At 40.2% G+C, this 23,760-nt stretch overlaps 1 long non-coding RNA gene across 2 annotated transcripts in view; it reads left to right on the forward strand.

Annotated features, from left to right (window-relative positions):
* LOC144004662 (uncharacterized) overlaps positions 1–23,760 on the forward strand; it is a 55,006-nt gene that overhangs the window by 26,066 nt on the left and 5,180 nt on the right. Inside the window, exons 6-8 of one of the 2 annotated variants that reach the window (XR_013279424.1) lie at positions 148–218; positions 9,320–9,457; positions 18,542–19,023. This is a non-coding gene — a long non-coding RNA (uncharacterized LOC144004662). Of the gene's footprint in view, positions 1–147; positions 219–9,319; positions 9,458–18,541; positions 19,024–23,760 lie in introns of those variants that run through there. The other variant, XR_013279425.1, reaches the window with a different exon arrangement.

The raw sequence follows: 23,760 nt of genomic DNA on the forward strand, positions 1-23,760 counted from the left end.
AACAAGCACATAACCGTCTCATGAAAGTCCAGTAAAGTGGAAGTCGAGTAAAAAATTTGGCCCACTCGTCGAAACACAGAATCTGATTTAATTTTGTGGAATAAGAATTAAACAGAATAATACACCATTTGTTTTCATCCATCTCAGGGGGCTGCCACCTGCTGGCGACTGGAATTGACGTCAGAGTGGCTACAGGCTCAGCTTGTCAACATACACAGGTACGCCGATTTGATTCGAGTCACGAGGGCCCAATTCGATTCATTTCACGATTCATTTTGAGTTTTCATTCAGTCAAGGATTTCACACAATACCATTATTATATAACATGATATATTTTTATATATTTCTCTTTATTTTATTTAAATTATGGACAGGTACTGGTAATCGTGATGGCTTCTTGCGGCAATTTCGATCAGGAACTAGAAGAATAGAAAATTGCCATTCATTTTATGAAATTTTGAGGGGGAAAAATATTAAATTGAGATGTAAAGGTCTTTCTTTACAATTATCAGTCATTTTTTAGGGGGGGTGTATGTATCCAAAGTATTAGTGGTATTGGTATTTGGTATCAGTGACTACTCAAGAGTTGAGTACTTGTACTGGTTTCAGTGGTATCGAACATCCCTAATTTAAATAATTGTAAATATGAATTTACAAGATTTAAAAAAAGATTTAAAAGATAAGTGCTTTAAAATTCAGTAAATGTCAAGAAAACAGCAAGATACCATAACCCCTAAAAATAAAAAAAAATAAAAATAAAAACAAAAAAAACACAAGCATTTAGGACTTTAAGTGAAATTCTATCTTCACAACTTTCTGGGAAAATGCCATATTGAAAGAATCAATTATGGTTTGATGAAACAAGCACTGAAAAGGGAAATCAATTCAATTGATTTATGTATGTATTAGGGCTGCACAATATATTGAAAAAATAATATCGTAATATTCGCCTATGCAATATGCTTATATATGCAAAGACAATACGTTTCATATGGAATTTGATGCTTTTATCTGAATTTGACCAGTCAGTTGCTAACTAAAATTTGCACGGCCATCCAATAGTTGAACATTGAGATGTAATTACAATTAATGAACTAAGAATATTATTGAGTTTGCTTATTTTGCTGCATGAAAAAACTTAATTCTTTTATTACATCATAAACATGCCACTTCCTTAGGTAGATGTTTAAATATCGCAATATCATCTATCACTATATTCAGCAACTATATTGTATATCGCATGATTTTCCAATATCGTGCAGCACTTGAATGTATTCATTTATTTATTTACTTATTTATCAATTTATCAAAGTTCCTGGAAATCAATTTCATATGCATGTGTACTAACCTTAAAAATTCGTCTGTCTGTATCCTAGCCTGCTTAATGCGGTGACTTTAACAGTTGCTGTTTGTTAGCTTATCGGCTTGAGAGAACAAGCGCACTTTAATTTTGCTGCTATGTCCTATTTTTATTCCCTTTAAAACAAAACAAAAACAAACCTCACCATTGTATTGACACAGTGCTTACAAAATGAAAAAGGCAACGCGCTGCCAAGCAAAGCTCAGTGGCATCCACGCACCTGCTCATGTTGGATGCAGCACTTTGTTGTTTTCCTGCCATTTGGCTTCACAGGCAGCGCCTGTCAGCGGCGCTTTATTCCGTATTCCGTCGTGGAAACTACCTTGTCCATGTCATTTTTTTTTTTCTTTTTTGTAACTGCAAAAATGACAGCACAAGCTGTGATGTATTTATTCCAGTTAAACGACACTTAACGGCCGCTCACAAACACAGCACTGCTGGATTTACAAATAGGACAAACAATTTCAGAACATCTGCTTTATTAAATTTATTTATTTTTTTTGAACATTCATCACAGCTCAATTGGAGCTAACATCAAACGAGTAAGACGGCTGCAGAGTTGTTACTGGGTAGATTTGGGATGCAGTTCCCTGGAAAGTGAACGGGAGAATGTTAAAAAAAAATGTGACAGGTGATTGGGTACGCATTTATGACGCAAGAACACCAAAACAAGTATAATGCAGATGTACAAAAAAATATATATATATATATTTTTTTTTAACCCCCGAGGCCAGATAAGGATTTTCTAAAGTATGATGTCCGACTTCCAAAACATATTGAACCATGCCTTTCAAAAGAATTCCCAAACATGTTGCTGCACAAGCAAGCGGGAGTAATCATTCTTCACATACATTTCATAATATTTCTGAATGCGGCACAGCGCCCGGGGAGGAAATAATAAAAACGAGAAGCAAGTAATTCAGGTTATTATTTCAAGGAAAGAAGACACATAAAAATATATTTCCCTCTGTGGTATCTGCGCAGCTGGAAGTACATCCTGCAGGAGACGGGCCACTGAGCTGGCGCGGCGGCACTTTTAATTTAACAGCTTATAACGTAATGTGGACCTAAGGTGCGCTGATCAGACCTGCAGCCGCTAAATTGATAAAACACCTTTATCGCCCCCGCGCTAGAGTGTTTCGACGACAATGCTGCCGTGAATTCGCAGTCCTCGGGCAGATATGAAAGGGAAGTGGCGTTCACTAGAGAACAGTGGATAGGAAGTCTTGCGTTTTAAAGTGACACGCAGCATGTGGACTGGACTGAACTTTGATCAAGTGAGGGGTGTTGTTTTTATTGATGCCCTCACACAAGGGGGCAGTGTTGGCACAGGGGAACAGTGTGATAAATAATAACCAAACTTGGATGCAGTTTACATTTTATATAGTCTACACACCCTAGTTGTAATGCCAGGTTTTAGATAAATCATTTCAACATTTTCCACCATTAATTGGATGTACAACCTGCTTTATCTTAGCTTAGCTTATCTTAGCTATCTTATCTTATCTTATCTTGGCTAGCTTATCTTGGCTTATTTTAGCTAGCTTATCTTGGTATCTTATCTTAGCTTATTTTAGCAATCTTATCTTAGCTAGCTTATTTTAGCTAGCTTATCTTATCTTATTTTAGCTAGCTTATCTTGTCTTAGCTAACTTATCTTGTCTTATATAGCTATAAAACTAGCTTATCTATCTATATAGCTAGGTTGTTACTTCTTAGGGCTATATATATAGCTTCTAGCAGACCTGTCAACCAACTAGAAAGCTAACAATTTAAACAATTAGGCAACCAGCCCACACACTCACAAACTTCCAGTATCTTGTTAGCATAACTAAAGTCATGTCCAGTGAGTGTAGTCGTCCGTCCACGCATCAGTATTCCGTCTGCTCCTTCTGGCCTCTGACAAGTGAAGTCGCACTAATGACATCCTCTGATGCTTCCAACAGCATCGTGTAGAACTCATGCCACAGCATCCCCATGCCCGCCTCTATCCCCCTTCCTCCAGCCTTCTCCACTGCTACTTATGGCTTTGAGCAGCCGCTGACACTTGAAGTGAAATAAGCGAGCTGGACAACAAAGAGCCACAGGAGGCCGTCTCCACTCTGGGATTCTCATGCCACTTCAGCGACTGTCTACGCTGTTTCAATGCCAAGGCCCTTGCGCCTTAGAGAGAGAGAGAGAGAGGTGGTGGTGGGGTGGGGGGCTTCCGCGGACGAGAAGCCTCATCTTCAACAAGTGTTCGCCGCCGTACAATAGCCAAGGTTGTCGACGAGATGAAGCAGGATCGCTAGTTTCACAATACAATGTGTCAGACGGTTGTTCAACAATGTCTACGAGCCTACTCAAATAGACAAAAAAAAAAAAAAAAGTACAAACAGTCTTTCTCTTTCTTGAAAGGCAATGATGCAAATGGTTAACCAATTCACACTAGTAGGTGGCAGTAATGCACGTCAGTGTGTGCTGAATGACTAATAAACAGCTTAACCAACCTCTTCCAAGTTGACTAAAAGTAACGTACAGCAAACCACCCACCATTCACAGTACATTGTGTTAGTTGTTGAATTACAAATCGTACATACAAACAATCAAATAGCGTACTAAATAGCAAACAAGCTAGGTAGATACCTAACTAACCAACTAGCTAACCTACACAAGAACCAACTGACCCACCAACTCTCAAGCTGCTTTTCAACAGGTTTCCAAAGCCTTTCTCATTTAATCCTGTTAACTGATGAACTAATACACAAAAAATAAGACAAATCCACAAAAGTATGAACTAACTTGCTAACTAGCTGATTCAATAAGTAGATATACCTTCCTAAGTAGCATCTAAGGTAGCTAATATACGCACGCATTAATGACTAACTTGCTAGCTCGTTAACAAAGTAGCTAAATATCAAACATAGATATCTAACTAGACTTAATATCTCTGTCTACTGTAATTAACAAGATATTTAACCGAATAGCTGGTAGCCATTTTATGAACAAATAGAAAATACTACCCCCCCCCCCACTGTAGATGGGAATTCCTGGACTACTTGATCCTCCTTAAAGTACATATGTGCTACTTCAGTTAAAATCTGTAAAATAATCCCAAATCAAGCCGTCTAGGTCAAACTCTGTGCCGTGTCCATCATTAGGCAGAAACATGAATAAAACAAACAATGAATTGGAATAAAAATAAGCTAACGAGGACTGGAACATGGTGTTAAAAATGGTTATTGGGTGTACTTTGGCTCCCTGAAGGGATGAATAATGTAAAATGGCTGACTCAATGTGTTTCTTTTAGGTTTTTTGCCATGTGAGTAAACCTCATTAACGGTTCAACGGGAGCTACCTATTCATGAGCTCCCATGAATGTTTTTCAATATTCCCCGTCTATATATGCTCTGCTCACAAGGGCCAGGAATGAGACGCAATCTTTTTTGCATGAGGCCTGACCTACATGAGAAAAACTCAACTAGGTTAGGCTGTGATGTATTGAGAGGCCGGCTGGGCTCCTTCATATTTTATTATTGAAGTGGCAGAAGGTTCACATCTAGTGACCAATAGCAAAAGTATTGGAACGGCATGGTCAATTTATTTGTTTTTGTATACTGAGTGAAGACATTTGGATCCAAAGATGAGGAGCTAACAACATTTTCAGAATTCCATCTTATGTTTCAGGATATAATATTGATGAAATCCTTTGTTGTGTTGGCAACAAAGGTTGGATGTGTTACTTAATTCTTTGATGCTCATTGTCCTGTGAAAAACAATTTGCACTCAATTTTTTTTTTTTTTTTTTTTTTTAATCAAACTTTCTGAAGTTGCAAATTCAATTTTCGAGTTTTCACTACATTATATAAAGTGTCTCTGCGGCGACATGCCGCTTTGGCATCATTTTGTCGTAGTTTAATTATCGCATACATTTTTCTCAATGAATAAGGAACTGCGTGTAGACTGCCACTTGGAAGCTCAACGCAGACATTTCGGTGATTTGTGTGTGGCAATCTGCAGCCTACGGAGCCCCTAAGGTGACATGGTAGAGAAAAAAAAAAAAACCCTTTGTGTTCCCTTGCAAAACAACTCAGTTTCCTCGCAAGCGAGGGAACGCAAAGATTACGTTCCCTTGCAAAACAACTTTGCATTCTCTCGCAAAGTTTGCGAGATTGCGAGGGAACGCAAAGATTTATTTATTTTTTTATCTACCATGTCACCTTAAGGGCTCTGTAGCAGCCCACGAACAGTCATGCTAAATAACATAGCAGGCACTGATGTAAGCTCAGATGCTGCATTTTTCATGAGCTCAATTAAGTCAGGAGGTAATTAGTCTTTATTTTTTTTAAAGCCAAACTCTCCTCATCTCTTCGTGACACCCCTCAAGTGATTTTTCTGATTTTTCTCCATAGTAATCATTATTGTTTATATGCAACCTGAAATGTAATTTTCATGCACCGATGCACACATAGATGTATTACATGCGGGTGTTTGAAGGCTATAATTTCATATACCTGTATTAGATTCTCTATTTTCCCTCCTTTTATACTGTATCGCAGTCCTCTGTGCAGTTTGTTCATATTTGTCAGGGGTGATGCACAAGCTAAAGTGGCTATAACTTCAATTGTTTTAAAGCAACGGCATATGAAATGTCAAGCCACGTCACTCCAAGTAACGGATGTGCGGCAAATGATCAACTCTGCAACTTTTTCTCCTCGCCGTCGGAGAAAATAACTTATTGCTTTTCTGTCACCGTTTTTACGGTCCGCTCTCACCGCAAACGCGGGCCGCGGACCATGATGAATGGGGGGAGCAAAGTGGAGAATTTAGCAGCTAAAAAGGCAATGTATCCCTCAGGAGTGGCTGGAGAACTAAAGCCGTTGTTCAGTGGCCGTCTGAGAGGTGGACAAAAACAAGACGTCAACAAGTGAGGGTGAAGTAGTGGGGGGAAAAAAGGCTTATATTCTTACTATATACTTGTTGCTGGGCTTTTCCACGCCGTGACAATGAGGCACTCTAATCCTGCCACGCCGGGAGCACCAGTCCACACGTTGGCTGTCACATCGGAGCGTCCACCCCACTTCAGCTCTTCTGCCTTCTCTCCATGCATGCACTTGCAGCGCGCAATGAGGCGCTCTACCCAAAGCCCCGACTGTCACCTCCCTCGCTCTTCTGTCTTTCTGTGTGATCTTGTTCACACAACTTATCATCTGTATTGTGTAGTTTTCAATGTATTTTTCCCGTGGGGTAGTTGCCATATCTTTTTGCTTCTGAACGTTTTTATTGCAGTTCCCAAAATACCATTTACGATTCCAAGAGGTGACAAATGATTCGAAAGCATCAAACTCCCTGCGAGTTAAAGCATGTTTCATTTCTCGGTTGAGAGAGAAACATGCCCCCCGGTCAAAGATAACACTGACACCTTTTTGAATAAACAATTCAGCGTTCACTTGGTGCAAATATGAAATACAATCCAGCCACTCTGCCTATAATGGATAAACAAAACAAACAAAAAAGAATGCATGTCATTATAGCTATTATATCACCCTTCTGTGCAGCAATTAGCTTAGGATTTGCACATCATATTTACCTAAATATTTGGTTGTCTGCTTTTGTCTTCAAAGCATTTGGAGCCATTAGATGGACATTATTTTATTGTTGGAACGCGTATTATTGTTTCATTCGGGCTGTTTGGGAGCCCATTACGAAGCAGCGACTTCATTTCACGGGTCTTTAGCAGATCCGATCAGATTTATAGTGGAACCGTGTTGCGTTCAAGACCTTCAAGGCTGTGCCGCGAAGGCGCCCTGTGAGCAACGTGAGCGTGCGAAATTTCTTGTACGCACCTGCCGACCAAACACATGAGACGTCAAAGTAAATCACGCAGATTTCAGAGGAAGGCGGAATCATCCGAGGCGCAAAACGAGGCCGGGCGCAATCGAAATAATTTGGAGTGACCTTGGAATTCTTTGTTATTGGCACCAGTCAGTCCATCTGTTCAGTGAACAGTTACACGCCTCTCAAAACTGAGCATCATCATCGTGGTAAAAGCAGACTGTTTTTCATACATTAGGCAGCGCCGGTGTACCTAATGAAGTGTCCCGTCAGTGTTCACTATAAAGTCATTTCCCTACATTATCTATTGCTGCCCACTTGTGTGTACCGTTGCCGTAATATGCTCGAAATGACTTGACGAGACTCGTCTTCTGTGAGGGCAATGTGGCGGCAAAAGAACCATTTGGGTGTCATTACCTTTTCGCAGAGAGAGATAATAGCATTAAAGGCTTATGACCGCCATCTGAAACCAACCAAAAAAACAAAAAAAACATGGTGTCTTCTTGCATCATCCAGTTAGTGAGGAGGAACACTAATGGGATCATCCCCGGCCATCGCTGAAAAGTGAAGGTTTGCACGAGAGGAATGGGCTAAAATTAAGCAAATGTTCACATCAAGTTAACCCAAAATAGTCTTCACTAATTGTTCTGTCACTTGCTCTATTATGAAGAATATATGAATCACGATTATTTTGGTAATTGAAATCACGATTAGGACAATCATTTATTTTATGGTACAAAACAAGAAAATGTTTAAAGGTAAAAATTATTATGCAAATAAAATTCTTTGAAACACTAATTATGGAAGTTCCTTTTGGATGAAACAATTTATTAATTGTTTAAATTTACACATTTGCACCTTTTTAAAAATTTTAAAATAACTCCAACAACTTAAAATTAGTATTTTTTTTTTTTGGATGATTATGCTGATTTTGTAATTGTGGAGCGTAATAATTGAAATTGCAATGAATTTCGATTAATTGCACAGCCCTAACTTGCTGTGGACTAGAATGACATCACAACTCACTTGTTTTCTGACTTTGCTCTTGTGATGTTTGCAAGCCAAGTCATGATTGGTTGTAATTATGACAAGTCAAAAAGGTTGTCTATTTTATTTTTAATAAAAAGCTTCTTTTTTTTTCCCAATTAAATGGCAAAACTATTTTTATTTTAAGCAGCCTTGTCGGTATCTGCTGAATGTAACTATTAAAGTAATTTGTAATCTTAGTTACTTTTTAAAGCAGGTAGTCTGTAAAATAACTAAGTTACTTTTTCAGAGTAACACTGGTTTTGAAGCAGCAACATACACAGTAGCGGTTTCTGGTATGTACGATATGAGTGGATGCAAAATGTTTTGCCATCATAATTTGGCTATATAGGCCTACGCTGTTAATATAGGCAATTATATTAAAAAAGGATTGAATCAATTTTTCGCTCTTCACAGCAGTGCTTGGTCCTGGTACCCCCTCGAATGTCAAAGTTCACCGTGCATCGATATCAGCGTTACTTCCATGCGTTTGTCCTGTCCCAACCAGTTTCCGTGTTGAAACTGAAATTCCTTTCCAAGCGCAGATGTTATGTAGGTCAAGCAGCGCATATTTGAGGCGGCGAACGTCGCATGCCAAGGTGCTTACTGACCAAATCGCCGGCGACAGATGTCACAATGTTTGGGCAGTCAGCGTGATGCTAGCTTAACCATCAGTCTATGAGTCAAAGGAAGGAAAGGATGAGTGGAAGAACAGAAGCTTGATTCGACTTAGAACGGGTCACAGTTGTTTTGGGGTAAACATTTACTGTCTTGGGGTGGCATTAATTCCTTCAAACAGAAAATCTGCTTTCATTTTAGTGGCCAGCAGTGGAAACTGAAAATGAAAAATTAAGAGACCACTGCAAAATTACCAACTGTGAGCACATTAATAAGAAACATACTGTAGATTTTCAGAAAGGCAACACATGAATATCTTTTGTATGAGCTAATGTGGCTGCTATGGCAACCGCGACCTGTTCTTTGAGCTCATTGGTTCGATAGATGTTTGTTCCTCACAATATACAACACCCCCACCTTAAATCCCGTGCAAGCAACACACTTCCGTCTGTCTGCCCGTGACTGATGTCTGTTTTTCCTTTTGTTTTCTTCTCTTTGCAGCCCAGTCGCGTCTGCACTGTGAACGCAAGGACAGGAATAATTTATGAGGCGCTCTCCTCGACACTTTGGCCGTGGCGCAAATGCGAGTGAGGAAGGGGCTCGGTGGTCACGGGCGATGGCTCGCTTGCAACATGGCAGGTGAAAATGGAGGTGATGGCCTTTTTTTGATTTTTGGGCAGATCTCCTCTTGTCTTTTTAAATTTGAGAGTTTTGAGAGATGTCAGTCACTCGTCTTGATGTTTAAAGGCAGCCGCATGCGACCACATGACGTTGACAAATTTGGGACCATGTTGATTCTTGTATCAGCCGGGCCGCCGCATTTTGAGTGGCAGGACCAAAAGCAACTGGTTGCAAAAAAAATGTATACTTTGTGTGTTTAAAATAACCTCTGGTTAAGTACATTTATCCAACCGTTAACTTTAACGGCACTGCTATCTTGTTGTTCAAAACTCGGTTACCTTTAACCGGCTGTTAACCTGCCGTGAAAGTTAACACACCTAGCTTTTTAACAGTTTGGATAACTCAAGATTGTAAATTTACTATACACATATATATATATATACATATATACATACATACATACATACATACATACACGCACATACACAGGATTGTTTTTTTTTGTTTTTTTTTTTTGTTTTTTTGTTTTTTTTCCCTCCCAGAACCGAAGTAAACAAAGAGAAATTGTGGGAAAATTTAGCACTAACCAGTGAGGTTAACCACACGTTTAACTTTGACGTTGCCCGCAACTAACAACGTTACTGGCCATGTTTTCAACAACGTGTATTTAACGGTTGGTTGGCTAACGACAGTGATTAAAATAACTGGATACATGAAAAAGTCCATTTATGTCCGTGCTGTCAAGAAATGCAAAACATCATTGCCATGGTAACGATTAGCATCAATAGTTGCAGTTTCAGAAGCAATGGATATTTGAACAGAAACAGCGAATGCATTTTGAAAGATAATATAACAATACTCATGGGACTATGTTCTTAATCTGAGGGTTACCTGTTTGACATCTATTAAACACAACACAAAACAATTCAGGGCTTGCAAGGAGAGAAGAGAGGAACTAACTGATACAATTCACTCCTGCACTCTCTGAAGATTCCTCTCCTCACCCTCTCTATTTATTTGGTTTTCCACGCCCTTTCCATGCCCCTAGTTACATGGGTGTCCCAACCCTAAAAATGCAAATGCAAGGCATAGTTGGAACACAGCGTACTTGTCTATGTGTTGTGCATGTAAGGAGAAGATTGCTGAGTATGTGTGGTCAAGTTTGCAATCATTTCTTAACAGAAAACAGGCGACCTCAGCAGATTGGCTCGAACCATTTTGCTGTGTTAGATGTAGTGGTTCTTCAGCTTTTGAGTCATCTTCAAATAGCCAGGCTATGTGAATGTGAGTGGGAACAGAGCAAAGCATTCTTCATTGCAAGCCGTAATTCTTCTTTGCAAGTAAAGCAGTCTTCTTTGCCAGCAGAAGCAGTTCTTCATTGCAGCAAATGTATAAGATAACATATATGGCTTGGCTATGTGAATGAGTGCAAAGCATTCTTCATTGCAAGCATAAGCAGTTCTTCATTGCAGCAAATGTATACGGTAACTTATTTACAATTATTCCTACAATCCGCTACTAAAAAATTACTATTGGTCATGCATGATCATGAGAAATTCAAACATTTCCGCATAAAAACTCCAGGAGTCTCTCTTTTTTTGTTTTTTGTAGTAAGTTCAGTTGTATCACCGTCTCACGGTGAGCGGCTATCTCATTACCTCTCTGTAGGCAAAAGTCCGATCGAACATGCGACGTTCCAGCTGATTTATTTTCGAGCCTGGCCTTGTTCTGCCCCCGCCTGGCAAGCGTCACGCAGCTGCGCTCCAGCCGCATGTAGGCCGCCTTCTCGGGGCGGCGTGCTGGCTCAGCAGAAGTTCCGCCTCGCGGCGGATTTGTAGGTTACCGTCCCTCCATGGCCTCTCGCATCTGTTGGTTTTTCTTCAGCTGTTCTATTTACCTTTTACCAGCTGCTCATGTCCGCGTCAAACTGTCCTCGGGCTTTATTGTGTGCAACACGCGTGTTCGTGTTCGTAACTTAGACGACACGTAGACCTGTTTGAAAGCTGCTAGTCTTCTTCCTGAATCTGTTTTAAAGGCCATGACTCGTCAATAGGTGAACCACGGCCATATTACTTGCAGAATGTCTGATCTTGAAAGCTTAAGTAGGGTCAAGTGTGGTCAGCATTTGGATGGGAGACCAACTGCGAGCTTACCTAGCCTCTGTGGGGCCAAATTCAATGCTGGTCCACACCCTGGATAAATGAGGAGATATGGATTCAGCATGGGGAACCGTCCATTAGTAGTCAAGTAGTCAAAAGGTCAACCATGGTGGAAGTGATATGAGGTGATTTTCAAGCTTCATATTTAAGTGGGTAAAAAGTGGCGCGATTGCCCAGGGTATACCCTTCGTCTCTTGCCCAAAGTCAGCTGTGATAGGCTCCAGTTCACTCCGTAATGAGGATAAGCGATCCAGAAAATGGACTGGCGGATGTGTGAATCGTGTGGTAAGAAGCTAAGAACTATTAGACTAGTGAAGAGACTACAAGAATAGAAATAGAAAGCAGCAGGAGAAGGAGTAACACCCCAAAAAAAATCAATACGTGAAACTGGCCAGCAAACCACAAACACTGACTGCGGTCTTAGGAAAAATAAAAGGTAATATAGCCAATCTTGCATTTCTGTTAATTAAACAAACAAAATAATTACAGTCGTAATTTTAGAGTCGTTAGCTTTGTTCGATTAATTAAGTCTTCAGTTTACGATTGTCAGGACATGAATTAGTGGTGTAATTAGTAGTAGTAAAAAAGCTACCGTTTTTGCCTTAACAAATCGTGTTTGATGCACTTCCCCTCCCATCTTGTAGGTGGCGATAATGCAAATTACAAAGTGGTTGAAAAGATGTCAAGGATCCAAAGAAGACCTGTACATTCACAATTATAATAGAGGTCCACGTTTCCATACAGTTGAGTAAAATTTTACAGGCAAAAGCAATGTTCGAGGAGGCACAAAAATTCATTCATGTAGAATGAATTTAAATTGACCAGTCAATCATAAAAATAACATTAAAAGTAACAAAAGGACCTGCCGTCTTATAAAGAGGTCCCAGTGCTTGATGTACTGACATGAAATAAATAAGTTAGAATATAAAAATCAGATCAATTTCAGTTGGACTGAAACATTGAAGCCTTGTGTCGGGGGACACTTTTATCCTACATCTGATAAAGAGTCACGTTTGAGCTCCGTGCCTCCTCAAGTCACTGAACATCAGGAAAAATGAAATCTTTTGTCGCTTGAAATATGAAGAAGGCACTGTTATAGCGGAAAACTGGCTTCCAACCTTTTTTTTTTTTTTTTTTTTTTTTTTTTTTAAATATAATACAGCAAGAAAAAAAATCAATTGAGATCTCCATCTGCACTGTGTTGTGCATGTCAAAGACAGTCACAGTCAATACCAAGGCTGGATCAACAATTGCGCCTTTACAAAAATAACAAAGCTCACTTTTGATTGTTTAAAGGGTGCAAATGCCAAGTCTGTTTGTTATTCCACAATATGAAAAATAATAGTCCGTACTAGTCCTTTTCAACAGAATTTTGTTGTTTAAATGCCTAGAAATTCAAAACAACCGTTTAGCTGAATTGTAGCATATTTGTTTGTGCATTTGTTTTGTTTTGAAAATTATGTAAAAAAAAAAAAAAAAAAAAAAAAAAGGCCTGCTCTCACAGGCCATATGTGTCCTGGCGGGCACAGTGCATTTGGTACTTGGGTCTTCAGTGAAGACTCATCCAATCATGTTGCAATTCTAGATACGGTTTAAAAAAAAATAAATAAATAAAAAATAAATCCTGGAACAAATATTAAAATTTAGGTTGTAAATGTAGGCCAGTGCTTCTGGTAGCCTTTCCGGACCTGACCGCTCACCACCGCCAAGTCCTGATTTAACGGGGGGGGAAGTTTTCCACTCTGCCGATAAAGCTCGTCCGACGCCTCCTCTCGCGTCACGTCGACAGCAAGAGGAGGCGACAACCAGGCAGGACGCTTCGACCGCCACGACGCCAACAGATGGTGCGACAAATACATCATCGTTAATTGGCCGCAGAAAAGAAGAGTTTGGATGCGAGAACAGAAGAAGAGGGGAGTCGCTGTAAATCATCACATCATGACGACGATGAAGATGGAATGATGTCCTTGTGAAGTTGAGGCCGACTTTTTTTTTTTTTTTTTTTTTTTTTTTTTTTGCTGTCTGTTGATTAAAGCGGAGTGCTTTTCACTTTGGCAACAGGCCGGCTGGAAGAAGCGATCGGAGAGCTAAATATAGAATTATACGCTTTAAAACAACACTCATGATTTTAATGTGTGTCAACACTGTGGGGGAAAAATATTTATGAACCACCAGAAAAAAATATCCATATCTGGCAGGGTTCCTATCCCCCGCAAATAGTGAAGGTCCACTACATATTTATTGATTTAATTTTTACATATATTTGATTGTTTAAGCTCTTCGCCCCCCCCCAAGAGCTCAGTATTATTCATTCGGCAGCCTTCTTGAGTCACCATGTCATCATCATTGCTATTTTTTATATAAATTATAGTTATAAATCCAAGACCACCTTAACCGGATACTTCAGTCCCGCCAGAGTAGTGAAGTTGTCAGGTAGGCCAGAGGAAGGATCAAAGGAAGGAAAGATGAAGCAAAGTGAAATCCAGTACCAACCAGGCACCACCTTCCACCCACAGAGTTGCAAACCCAGAATCTTTCACCAACCCCCAGATACCCAACCCAACAGGATTAGGAGCACACATCAAGAGACCAGGGGAAGGACTAAAGGAAGGATAGTTGAAGCAGAGTGAGATCCACAAACGCCAAACTCTACTGATTTAATGACCGGTGGCAGAAGCAAATTCTTCTTGAGTTTCAGTAGATCTGGCATGCATGAGAACCAGCACCAGGGTACAACCCTCCGGGCCCGGCTGGAGAGCCAACCTAAGAGTCCAGAACCCCCCGTCCGCCCCCCCCGTCCGCCAACTCTCAAACGTTTTGATGTGTACTAGTACAAGTTGTGATCAATTTAACTTCCAATTCAATCACTTCAAACTCCACCAGCCATCTGTATTATTAATTCGACGAGCGTCTTTGCCTACACGCTTGCTCGCCTCCTTTAGCTTTTTTTGACCTTGATGGCGCCTTTTTCACCCGGCAGTTTTTTATCGCTATCAGGGGGCGGCAGGTATTTCCAGGAATGCTCCAGTGAGCGCCCTAATCCAAAGCTTTGCTTTAGCATTCGAACGACCCCGGAATTAGCGCAATATCCATTCCGCCGCGTGGACCGGAGCCATATTGCAGCAGGCTCGAATAAAACGGATGTGGACTCATGATGTGCCAGGTGGTTAATGGGACACTCTGCAGCCATCCTGGACTGGGAAGCGCGGCAATAAAATGTGCTTTGCCTCGGCGAAATAATAACATTGGCGTCCAAAAAAGACAGACACGGCTCACGTTTAATCGAAAAAGCGCCGGGCTCTTCAAGGACGATTCAACAATGCAATCGACGTTTGGGGAAAAAAGAAAAAAGAAAAAAATAAGTCAGTGGTTGATTATGATTGTCTGGTCCTCTCATCACTATCATCTGCTAATATTCAAATGAGAGGTTGGATTATTCCCAAGGAAGATTGTGTGAGTTGTAAGCCTCCAACTGATTTGATTTTGCATCATTCTCTCAAGTCTTTCACTTGCAAACGTACGTATGACCGTGAAAACCAAGCCTGGCTGAGTCATCTTGACGTGTTGCTTATTCATAATCACGCCTCTGTTGAGATGTTAGTCTGTCTCATTAGTTACTGTACATTTACATAAGGTGATTAGTATTTCAAGGGCTCTTGATGGTGAGTGTGAAGGAACCAAGAAGGGCAAATACAATATAGAAAAACAATTCTACAGTGAAAGTGTTGATAAAACCTACATACCTACATAACCAACCTACATAATATATATTTTAAAAAGTAACAGCCTCACAATCTGTTCCCATAGCAACCGCACGCTTGTCACGACATCCCCCGCCCCCCCGCACCATATAGCCGTTGTCACTCGCCAGTCGCGTTTGATTTGAGGCGAGCCCGAAAAAGGCGCCCTAATGAAACTGGCAAATTGCGACTGCGCAGAAACTAAATCACAATCTAATTTCAATTAACGGCGCACTTTTACACCTTTTTATGGCAACGATAACCTAACGGAGTAGAAGTCAGCAAAACGTGAAATACGGAAGCCGTAAAAAAAGTGGACCGGACGAGCCGAACGGACATCAACAAAAGGTGCCGCGTGAAGATAAGAGGTGCTTCGAAATTACACACTTTATGTTGAGTACTTTTTTTTTTGTTTTTGTTTTTTGCCCCTTTTCTTGTAACTTTCAAAAAGTACTTCTGACACTTGTGGGGTTTTTTTGTGTGATAATGTTGGGGAAAAAAAATCTTGAGTGAAGAAATGCGAGTCAAGATAGCCACGAGCACATTTGGGCCATCTATTCATACTGAAGGGAATCCAATTAAGATTAGAAATGTACTTTAAGGGAAATGTCAAGACTACTGCATTAGATCCAGTTGTAGTGCAAAAAAAAAAAAAAGGCGGGTATATATTGAGAGGAAAGTAGAGGGACATGATCATATTCAAATTGCTAAGTAAGAAAAAACCCTGACTTTATTTAAAAAAGAAGAAAGAACAACTAATATTACTGCGACTTACTGAGAAGCTGTGACCGTCTCCACATCTAAGTCTGTATTATACTGCCCCCAGGTGGCCATGGTGCGCACAACAAAAGGAGCAGCACAATGACCATTAAAGTGAAGCAGGCTTTTTATTTTATTTGTTTTACATTCAGTTTAATTCTGCCATTTTGGTCCCTTTATAAAAACATAAATAAAATAAAAATTGTTCCATTAACGGCTTCCAATAAGTGCTAGCAACCGGCAACACGAGTCGGCACATTGACTGTTGCTATGCAACTTTCACATATTAATATGCTCATATTTCCAGATAAAATTTGAGTAGGCTGTAGTTATCTCATTTCGAAAAGTCAGCTCCAGCTGCCATTTGCATTCACTGTATGTATGACATGTGAGTCATTATAGTTTTAGTTGGCTGGTATGAATTAAGAAAAGACAATTTTGGTAATGGTTTTTTTTTTTTTTTAGCCAAATATCATGCAATATATAGCTGTCCTTATTACAAACATAAGTAGGTGCCTGGTAAGCTGCCTGAACATAAATATTGTTCTCAGGCTCTTCAGGGCAGCTCTGTGAATATTCAGTGAAATTAATTACAAGTCACCTGGGATGTAATTATAGCAAGCGATGCTTCTTTGTTGCTTCATCCCCCACCCCCCACCCACCACTCCTCCTTTTTTTTTCCATCCCGCGTTTAGTATTCTCCGTCGCGCGCCTTGTTGTTGCACCACTTCCGCCGCCGGAGCCATCTCCTCGTACCCCCGCGGCTTTCGCCCAGCCACCTCCCCCACCCCCTGTGGCGTCCGCGGCCTCTTTTCATGGTGGCCGGTTTGAAGCCTCGCCGGCCTCCCCTCGGGTCCCGCGTCCGCCGGGAGACTTCTAGCACAAGTCCTGGGGACATCGTCGCAGGTCGTGAACTTAGGAAGAGAAGTGGCGGTGTGAGTTTTGAAATTCAAATCCCGCTTCGCCTTGATGGCTCCCCGGGTTTTATTTGTAAGGGTCAGAAAGGGGGCGTCGTATCTGCGCCAGTGCACCTTGGTATCATGCTGCAGGTTTTTGACAATGGATGGAGGAGAAGGACGAAGAAATAATTAGTGTCAGAAAGTTATGGAGGGGAAAAACAAAGCAAAGTAGGTGGAGGACATATAAACTGATAACGGGGCTGAATTGAGTGTTTTTATGAAAAAGTTCATTTAAGTTGTTGAAGCACATTCTTTTGTGTCTGGATAATCCAATTAGGAAAAGCCACACACAATTAAATGCTCTTCGTCAAATAGAACGTTTACTACCACTGACGTGTATATACGTCAATTCAGCGGCCGTCTGTGAAAATCAGTTTTGTGAACCACTGTAATGACGAACCAATTCCTGTAGCTGGCGACGTTGTCACTTTGGATTTGAGAGCAGCAAAGTATTTTTTTTGCTTTTTGGTCAAAAATTTGTGTTTTTGGTGAAAGCAACACATCTAATGGCGATTATAAAAACACGAAACGGTAGAAACAAACACCTTTTTCGTTAGACTTCGTATTTTGTAACTTGTCCTACTAAATTGAGTTTATATTCATTATTCTGTTCTTTTCCAACTTTTTGTTATACTAATGTCACTCTTGATTAGTCTTTAAGTTTTATAAATTTTTCTGCCGTTTGTTAGCAATATTTGCTCCACAGTTTTTGCTCTTTTGTAATTATTTTTTGTTGTTCCTTTAGCTTTTGTGTAATAGATGATTTAATTATCCGCAACATGAAATCATGTTATATTTGTACCAAGTAGACATGGGCTGATTACTACCTTGACGGTTTACCATATATTTAAAAAGTCACCGCTAATACTGGCCGTTACTGATAATGAGCTTGACTAAGGTTGTGACTGTGCCTGTGGCTGTGACTAACGTGCATTTTCCTAATGAAAAAAAGTGTCAGCCTGTTTTAGTAAGCCCCAAGGACAACATGAGTAGCCCATTGGTCTGTTCTATGGGACGCTGTGACTTAGAAGAATTAAAACGCAAGAAGAATGTTAACATATGTACTTATTTACTTAACATAGCACGTTTCTTCTGGACCAAATTTTCTCAATTTTGTTTAAAAATAAAATATTCCCAAAAAGTTCAGTTTAGAGCTGTAATTTTAAGACTGTTATATTCTTGCTCACGGTTTATCATACCTAGTGGTAAGACTGCATGCTTACATCCATCTAAAGTACTGTTTATGTGCTTCTCTGGGTGATGCTGTTTTTTTGCTAGCAACAGAGTTCAAATGGGAGTTCACTCATATCTCTGTGTGAAGCATTAGCGTCAATGAAAAGATAGCATTTTCTTCATTTGTTCAAGTGGATGACACACAGTCGGAGTCACTACTTGAGAAAATATGTTGTTTTCACCAGTCCCCGTAAGTGCATATACAGGCTGGTGATTATGTGACTTTTTTTTTTTTTCCCCCCGTCTTCTCAGCGTGAAGACGCTGCAGCGGAGCGACAAATGCGCTTCCCCCCCCTCAAAGGCGGGCGCATTGCAGCGCCTCATTCACGCGAGTTCACACGAGGCCGTGCATTTTAAACACCTCCCATCATCACGTCCTCGTGAGGACTCGGACTGGAGGCCAGCGGGTCCCCTCCAGGGGCCCCGCGCGCAAACAACATTTGGCAAGTGGACATTTCGCTCTCCACTTGGGCTCTGCGTGCGAATGGTAGCGCGCGACACGCCGCCGAGTGCCAACAGACTAAAGAGAATTGCCACGAGCAATTAAGAAGTTGTGAGTCAGAGTGTGCTAATTCTGCTCGCCTTCTCCACTGAATACTTATTAGCCAATATGCTGTTGTGTGAATGAGGTGGGTGCCGCAATGGTGATATGGAGCGAGGTGGGCGTTTGGATACGTGCGTTTATAATTGGTCTGTCGTGACATGAGGTGGATTGGTTAAATTAGGAAGGTGCAATGTGAGGGTGCATCTGCTCACATGTACAGTATGTGAGCTGTAAGATTTTTTTTTTTTTTTTTAATGAGTGGGTGTGTAAAATTGCTGCTGCCACATGTCACTGCCACATGTCACACATTCTTGACATTCATGGACTCCAGGTGCATCCGTCTTTTTAATTTGTTGACCCAACTTGACACTTAAAGCGTGTTTCCCATTCAAATCAATGTAAATGCCATTAATCCGTTACAGCCGACCAAAATAAAAAAAATAATTTTGTTTCCAAATGTTTTTTATATTTTAGTGATTATATTGTTGTTCTTGCTTCTTTTCAATTGATATTATACTACTCCTTGTGCAAAAAAAAAATAGAAGGATGACAAATTACATGATTTAGTTCATTAATAGAACATGCATTTTATTACAAAAAATTAGGGATAGGAAAGTACCCGGCTGATACCCCCGGCCTTTTTTTCAAGGTATCATTATTTGTGACGGCGACCGATACCATTATTGGCTGCCCTCTTTTACGATCAGGAACTAGAAATTAGAGGAATAGAACATTCATATTGTTTTTTGTTTAAGTAAAAATACTATAATATCTAGGTCTTTATTTAGAATTTTCGTCATTGTTTTGGGGGATTTTTTTATTTATCAAAAGTATTAATGGTATCTGTCTGGGGGAAAAAAAGTGGTCTCGAACATCCCTACAAAAAAAAAAGTCTGACCATTTGGAATTGAGTGGGATTTTGCATAACTTAATTGGATTATTGGCTTTGTTTAAGTTCAGATATGTTTTTATATAAATCAAGTGATCATTTGTGTGGCAGTATGGAGTTTTCCAATGTATGACTTTTAAGATTTTCTACTAAATTCATAAAAGTTTAAAAGACTGTCACAGCTGAAATTAAACAATTGCCATGCAATGGAACCAACTAAATGGAAAGCAAATTTTACTTTGAAAGCACATTTTCCTGGCAGTGATGTTCAGTTCATGAGTCGTTTCAGTCTATGGAACATTTGAAGAGAAGCAACTACCAAACAGCAAATTGATGCCGCACAGAGGGACAGTGTTTTTCGTAATAAAAGTATCAGTGGCGACTGCTGGGGAGCCATAAGAGAAACGCAAACGTGGAGTGGGGCAATATAGTGCGTGACAAATGATAAAAAGGCCTTCTAAACGCCGATAAGCAATGAGCCCAGGCAAAGGACAAAAATCCCAGCAAGTACTCCCAAAGAAAAAAGGGATTTAAAGAGAGAAACCCTGTCTTTTTTTGTTAGCCGCGTTTATACTTCCTCTCAGGTATGAAAGCTTCCCGCTGGATTGTTACCACCCGCCGTGTTAAAAGTGCAATTGTATTACCGATTGTTGTCTTTAGCACGCAGGGACGACGGTACAATAAAGGGGGGGGATAAAAGGCAGGGAAATTCGCCCAGCAGCCACCAAGCGATGATTTGCTCATCCATTACCATGAGAGACTCTTTTGTTTCAATTTGTAGCTGCGAGGGGGAGAAATGAAGGCATGTAATCGTCTCGGTGATTCTCCAAAAACACATCTGGTCTTTGCAAAATAAACAGTACGGCGGCTTGTTGTTGCAGTCCCTCGGCTTTTTTAAAATTTGAGGCAACGCAAAAGAACGTCCTGGAAGAGTTGGCGCAACATTTAGCCGATAGTTATGGTTGGTAATGCAAAATCTTCAACATCACAAATGTATTACTAAATTGCAAGTTACACACAAGACGCATTTGGAACTTCACATTTATCAGATCAAATTTTCCCAACTGAAATTAATTGGAATTCCATTAATCTGCCCCAAAAAACTTTATGCATATTTTATAATGTATATATATACATTTTTTTTAGAGGGCGGGGTCATTATGACAAAAAAAAAGTGGCAAATTTGCCAGTTTTTAATATGACGAGTAAAAAAAGTGACAAATTTGCCACTTCTTAATATGAAAAAAAAAGTGGCAAATTTGCTACTTTTTAATATAACAAGAAGAAAAGTGGTAAATTTGCCACTTTTTAATATGAAGAGGAAAAAAAAGTGGCAAATTTTCTACTTTTTAATATGACGAATATGACTTTTTCACCCCCCCCAAAAAAATTAAAAATATTTGTACATGGCCCTAATACGCCGTTGTAAAATATTGTTTGACTGCCAAAAATGGCTAAATAAGTATCCCTTTAATATGACTCAATTGGGAATTACTTGATAATTTTTTACCACTAGCAAAAATGAAAAGCTACCTTTTCCCCCTTGTAACTTTTCCTCCAGAGTTGTTTTAATGCGATTCACTTTACCGCACACATTGAGGGGGCTTCTGGACCTTGGTTACGTCAAGCACGTCGCCATGGTTACAAGCATTGTACCATGTCCATACCACTGGACAACACAACCCTTTGCCCTCTTGTCATCTAATTTAATAACAATAAAAAAAAAAAAAAAAAAAGATTCGGTCTTCTCACTGTAGTAATGGTTTAGTTGGGAATCGTGACTCAGCTCACAATTGGCTCTTCCCGAAATAAGATATGAAGCACACTCATGTTTGCTGATGTGTGTGGTCGGTAAAAAAAAAAAAAAAAAAAAAAAAAAAAAAAAAGTGTTGTTTACAACAGTTGTAAATGTTTACCCATAGGACATAAAACAAACGGAAATGATACGTTCCAGAGTCAGTCATAAAACTTGCATTAGCTGTACAGACGATGCTTCAAGTAGTAAAATAAAATAAAAACCTTGAGGAAAATATTTCAAAAATGAAACAAAAAAATTCCACATTTCTCTAGTGATTCAAGTCATTGCAGTCAGTTCTTTCAGCATTCACACTCAATTTCTGTCAAAATCAAATTACTGATTTGAGTCAATGGTCCAAATGTTGACAAGTTGTAAAGAATGTCAAATTAACAAATTCCAGAGCAAGAGGCCACACAAGATATTTCTTCAATGTACATTCATCTGACTCAACTCCTTGACTCGTGCTTGCACCAGAGTGGAGCATGTTCCTCTGCTGTGCAAACTGTGTGACTTATTGACTCTCTCGCTACGTGTGCGCGAACGCGGCCTTCGCTCTCGGATTGCACTCGGTGAGAAAATCTATAACGGGAGGAAGCACACAGATGGCAGAGGTGGCGTCCTCTCCTCTTTCAGTGCGCTTCTGACGATGATTTGACAGTTTCCCAGCGCAACCGCGGTCATTGGGTTGAATGCGCCGGATGCCGGGGCAGGATTGGGAGACTTGGAGTCAAAACGCCGGGTTTACGCTTCACCATTTTCACAGTCTCAGACGAGAAAATGAAAGTCATGAGGAAGTTTTTAAGAGTTTTGTTCACTGTTTTAGATCGTTTTTTTTCGTAGTCTTGGCCTTACGACAATATCCAACTTTTTTGATATGATTAACTCATTCACTCCCAGCCATTTTCACTGAAGTAACCCCATTTGCTCCCGACTGTTTGATTGGATTTTGACTGATTTTGCAAGACCCACAGAATATTGTGTTCTATTGCTATACAAACATGGAAGAAAGCTTAGTCTCTTCTTTCATCAGGAAAAAACCCCCATATGTGTTTCGGTTATGCAGCAATTAGCATTAAAATATAGCCAAGTTTCATCATTATTCACAAATCTGCTTAAAACAGTGGGGAAATAGCTTGTTTCAAAATGGCCCTGGTTGATCTCTTATACTCTGCTGCCACCTGGTGGCCGTTTTGGTAATAACTACCATTACTTCAAGCCTTCCCTTCAGTTCAGAGGCTGCATCAAAGCCTTCTGTATGCTCTAGCATAAAAAATACGTCTTTGGGAGCATGGTAATATGTAAAATAGAACGTATTTATACGTTTTTGGGAGCAAATGAGTTAAGTCTTTGAGACTTTGCAGCGACGTGGCACTTGGTACTTTGGCCTTCTTTATTGAGCCTCTATATGCAGAAGACAAGACACAGTTGGATTCCATGAGATTGAGCGATTCAGAGAACACCCCATAAGACTCCCAGATTTCACACACAAAAATTTAAAGTGTAAAATGCATCATGGCCTGTTTACATCGAGGGATCGATAAAGTTAGACCTGATTGTTAAACTCTTTAGAACCCTTCCAACAGGTCAGCCTCATAAAGTTGCCCCGTGGGCCTACGTCAGCCTCCCCAAACACGACTCATCTGCGCTCACACGAAGGCTTCCGAGCTCCAACTCTGGCGATACGGGCCACACCCGGCGCACAAAAGTCTCATGAATGCAAAGTGTGAGATATCATTGAAAGCGCCCATTTCCCAAACAAAAGCCTGAACGTCGACAGGGATTCGCTGTTTGGGATTACAGCACAATACGGAGGCTCCTCTGAAGACGAGCAGGCAGTGAGCGAGGAGACGTAATATATGGAAATGTGCCTCACAGCTCTCCGAGGATCCATATGATGGCTCAGTTGAAGTGGACGTTTATGGGTCGTATTCAGAACAGGATTTATTTATTTATTTATTTATTTTAAATCTTCTAGTGGAAGATGAATATTAAGTCAACAAGGAATGGTATCATGTGTACATTTGTCACACTGCCTTGCAAACCTCATGCGACTTTTTTGGCTGCTTTCGTATGGCGCTTCAGTCAATCACCCTCATATGAAAAACCCTGTAACCTAGGGGGTGTCAAACTCATGTTAGCTCAGGCGCCGTATTGAGGAAAAATATATTACCAAGTGGGCCGCATCGGTAAAATAACGGTATATAACTTAAAAAACAATTACCGTCATTTATACGCAGATT

The sequence above is a fragment of the Festucalex cinctus genome, chromosome 17, assembly GCF_051991245.1.
Source record: "Festucalex cinctus isolate MCC-2025b chromosome 17, RoL_Fcin_1.0, whole genome shotgun sequence".
Classification (NCBI taxonomy): domain Eukaryota; kingdom Metazoa; phylum Chordata; class Actinopteri; order Syngnathiformes; family Syngnathidae; genus Festucalex; species Festucalex cinctus.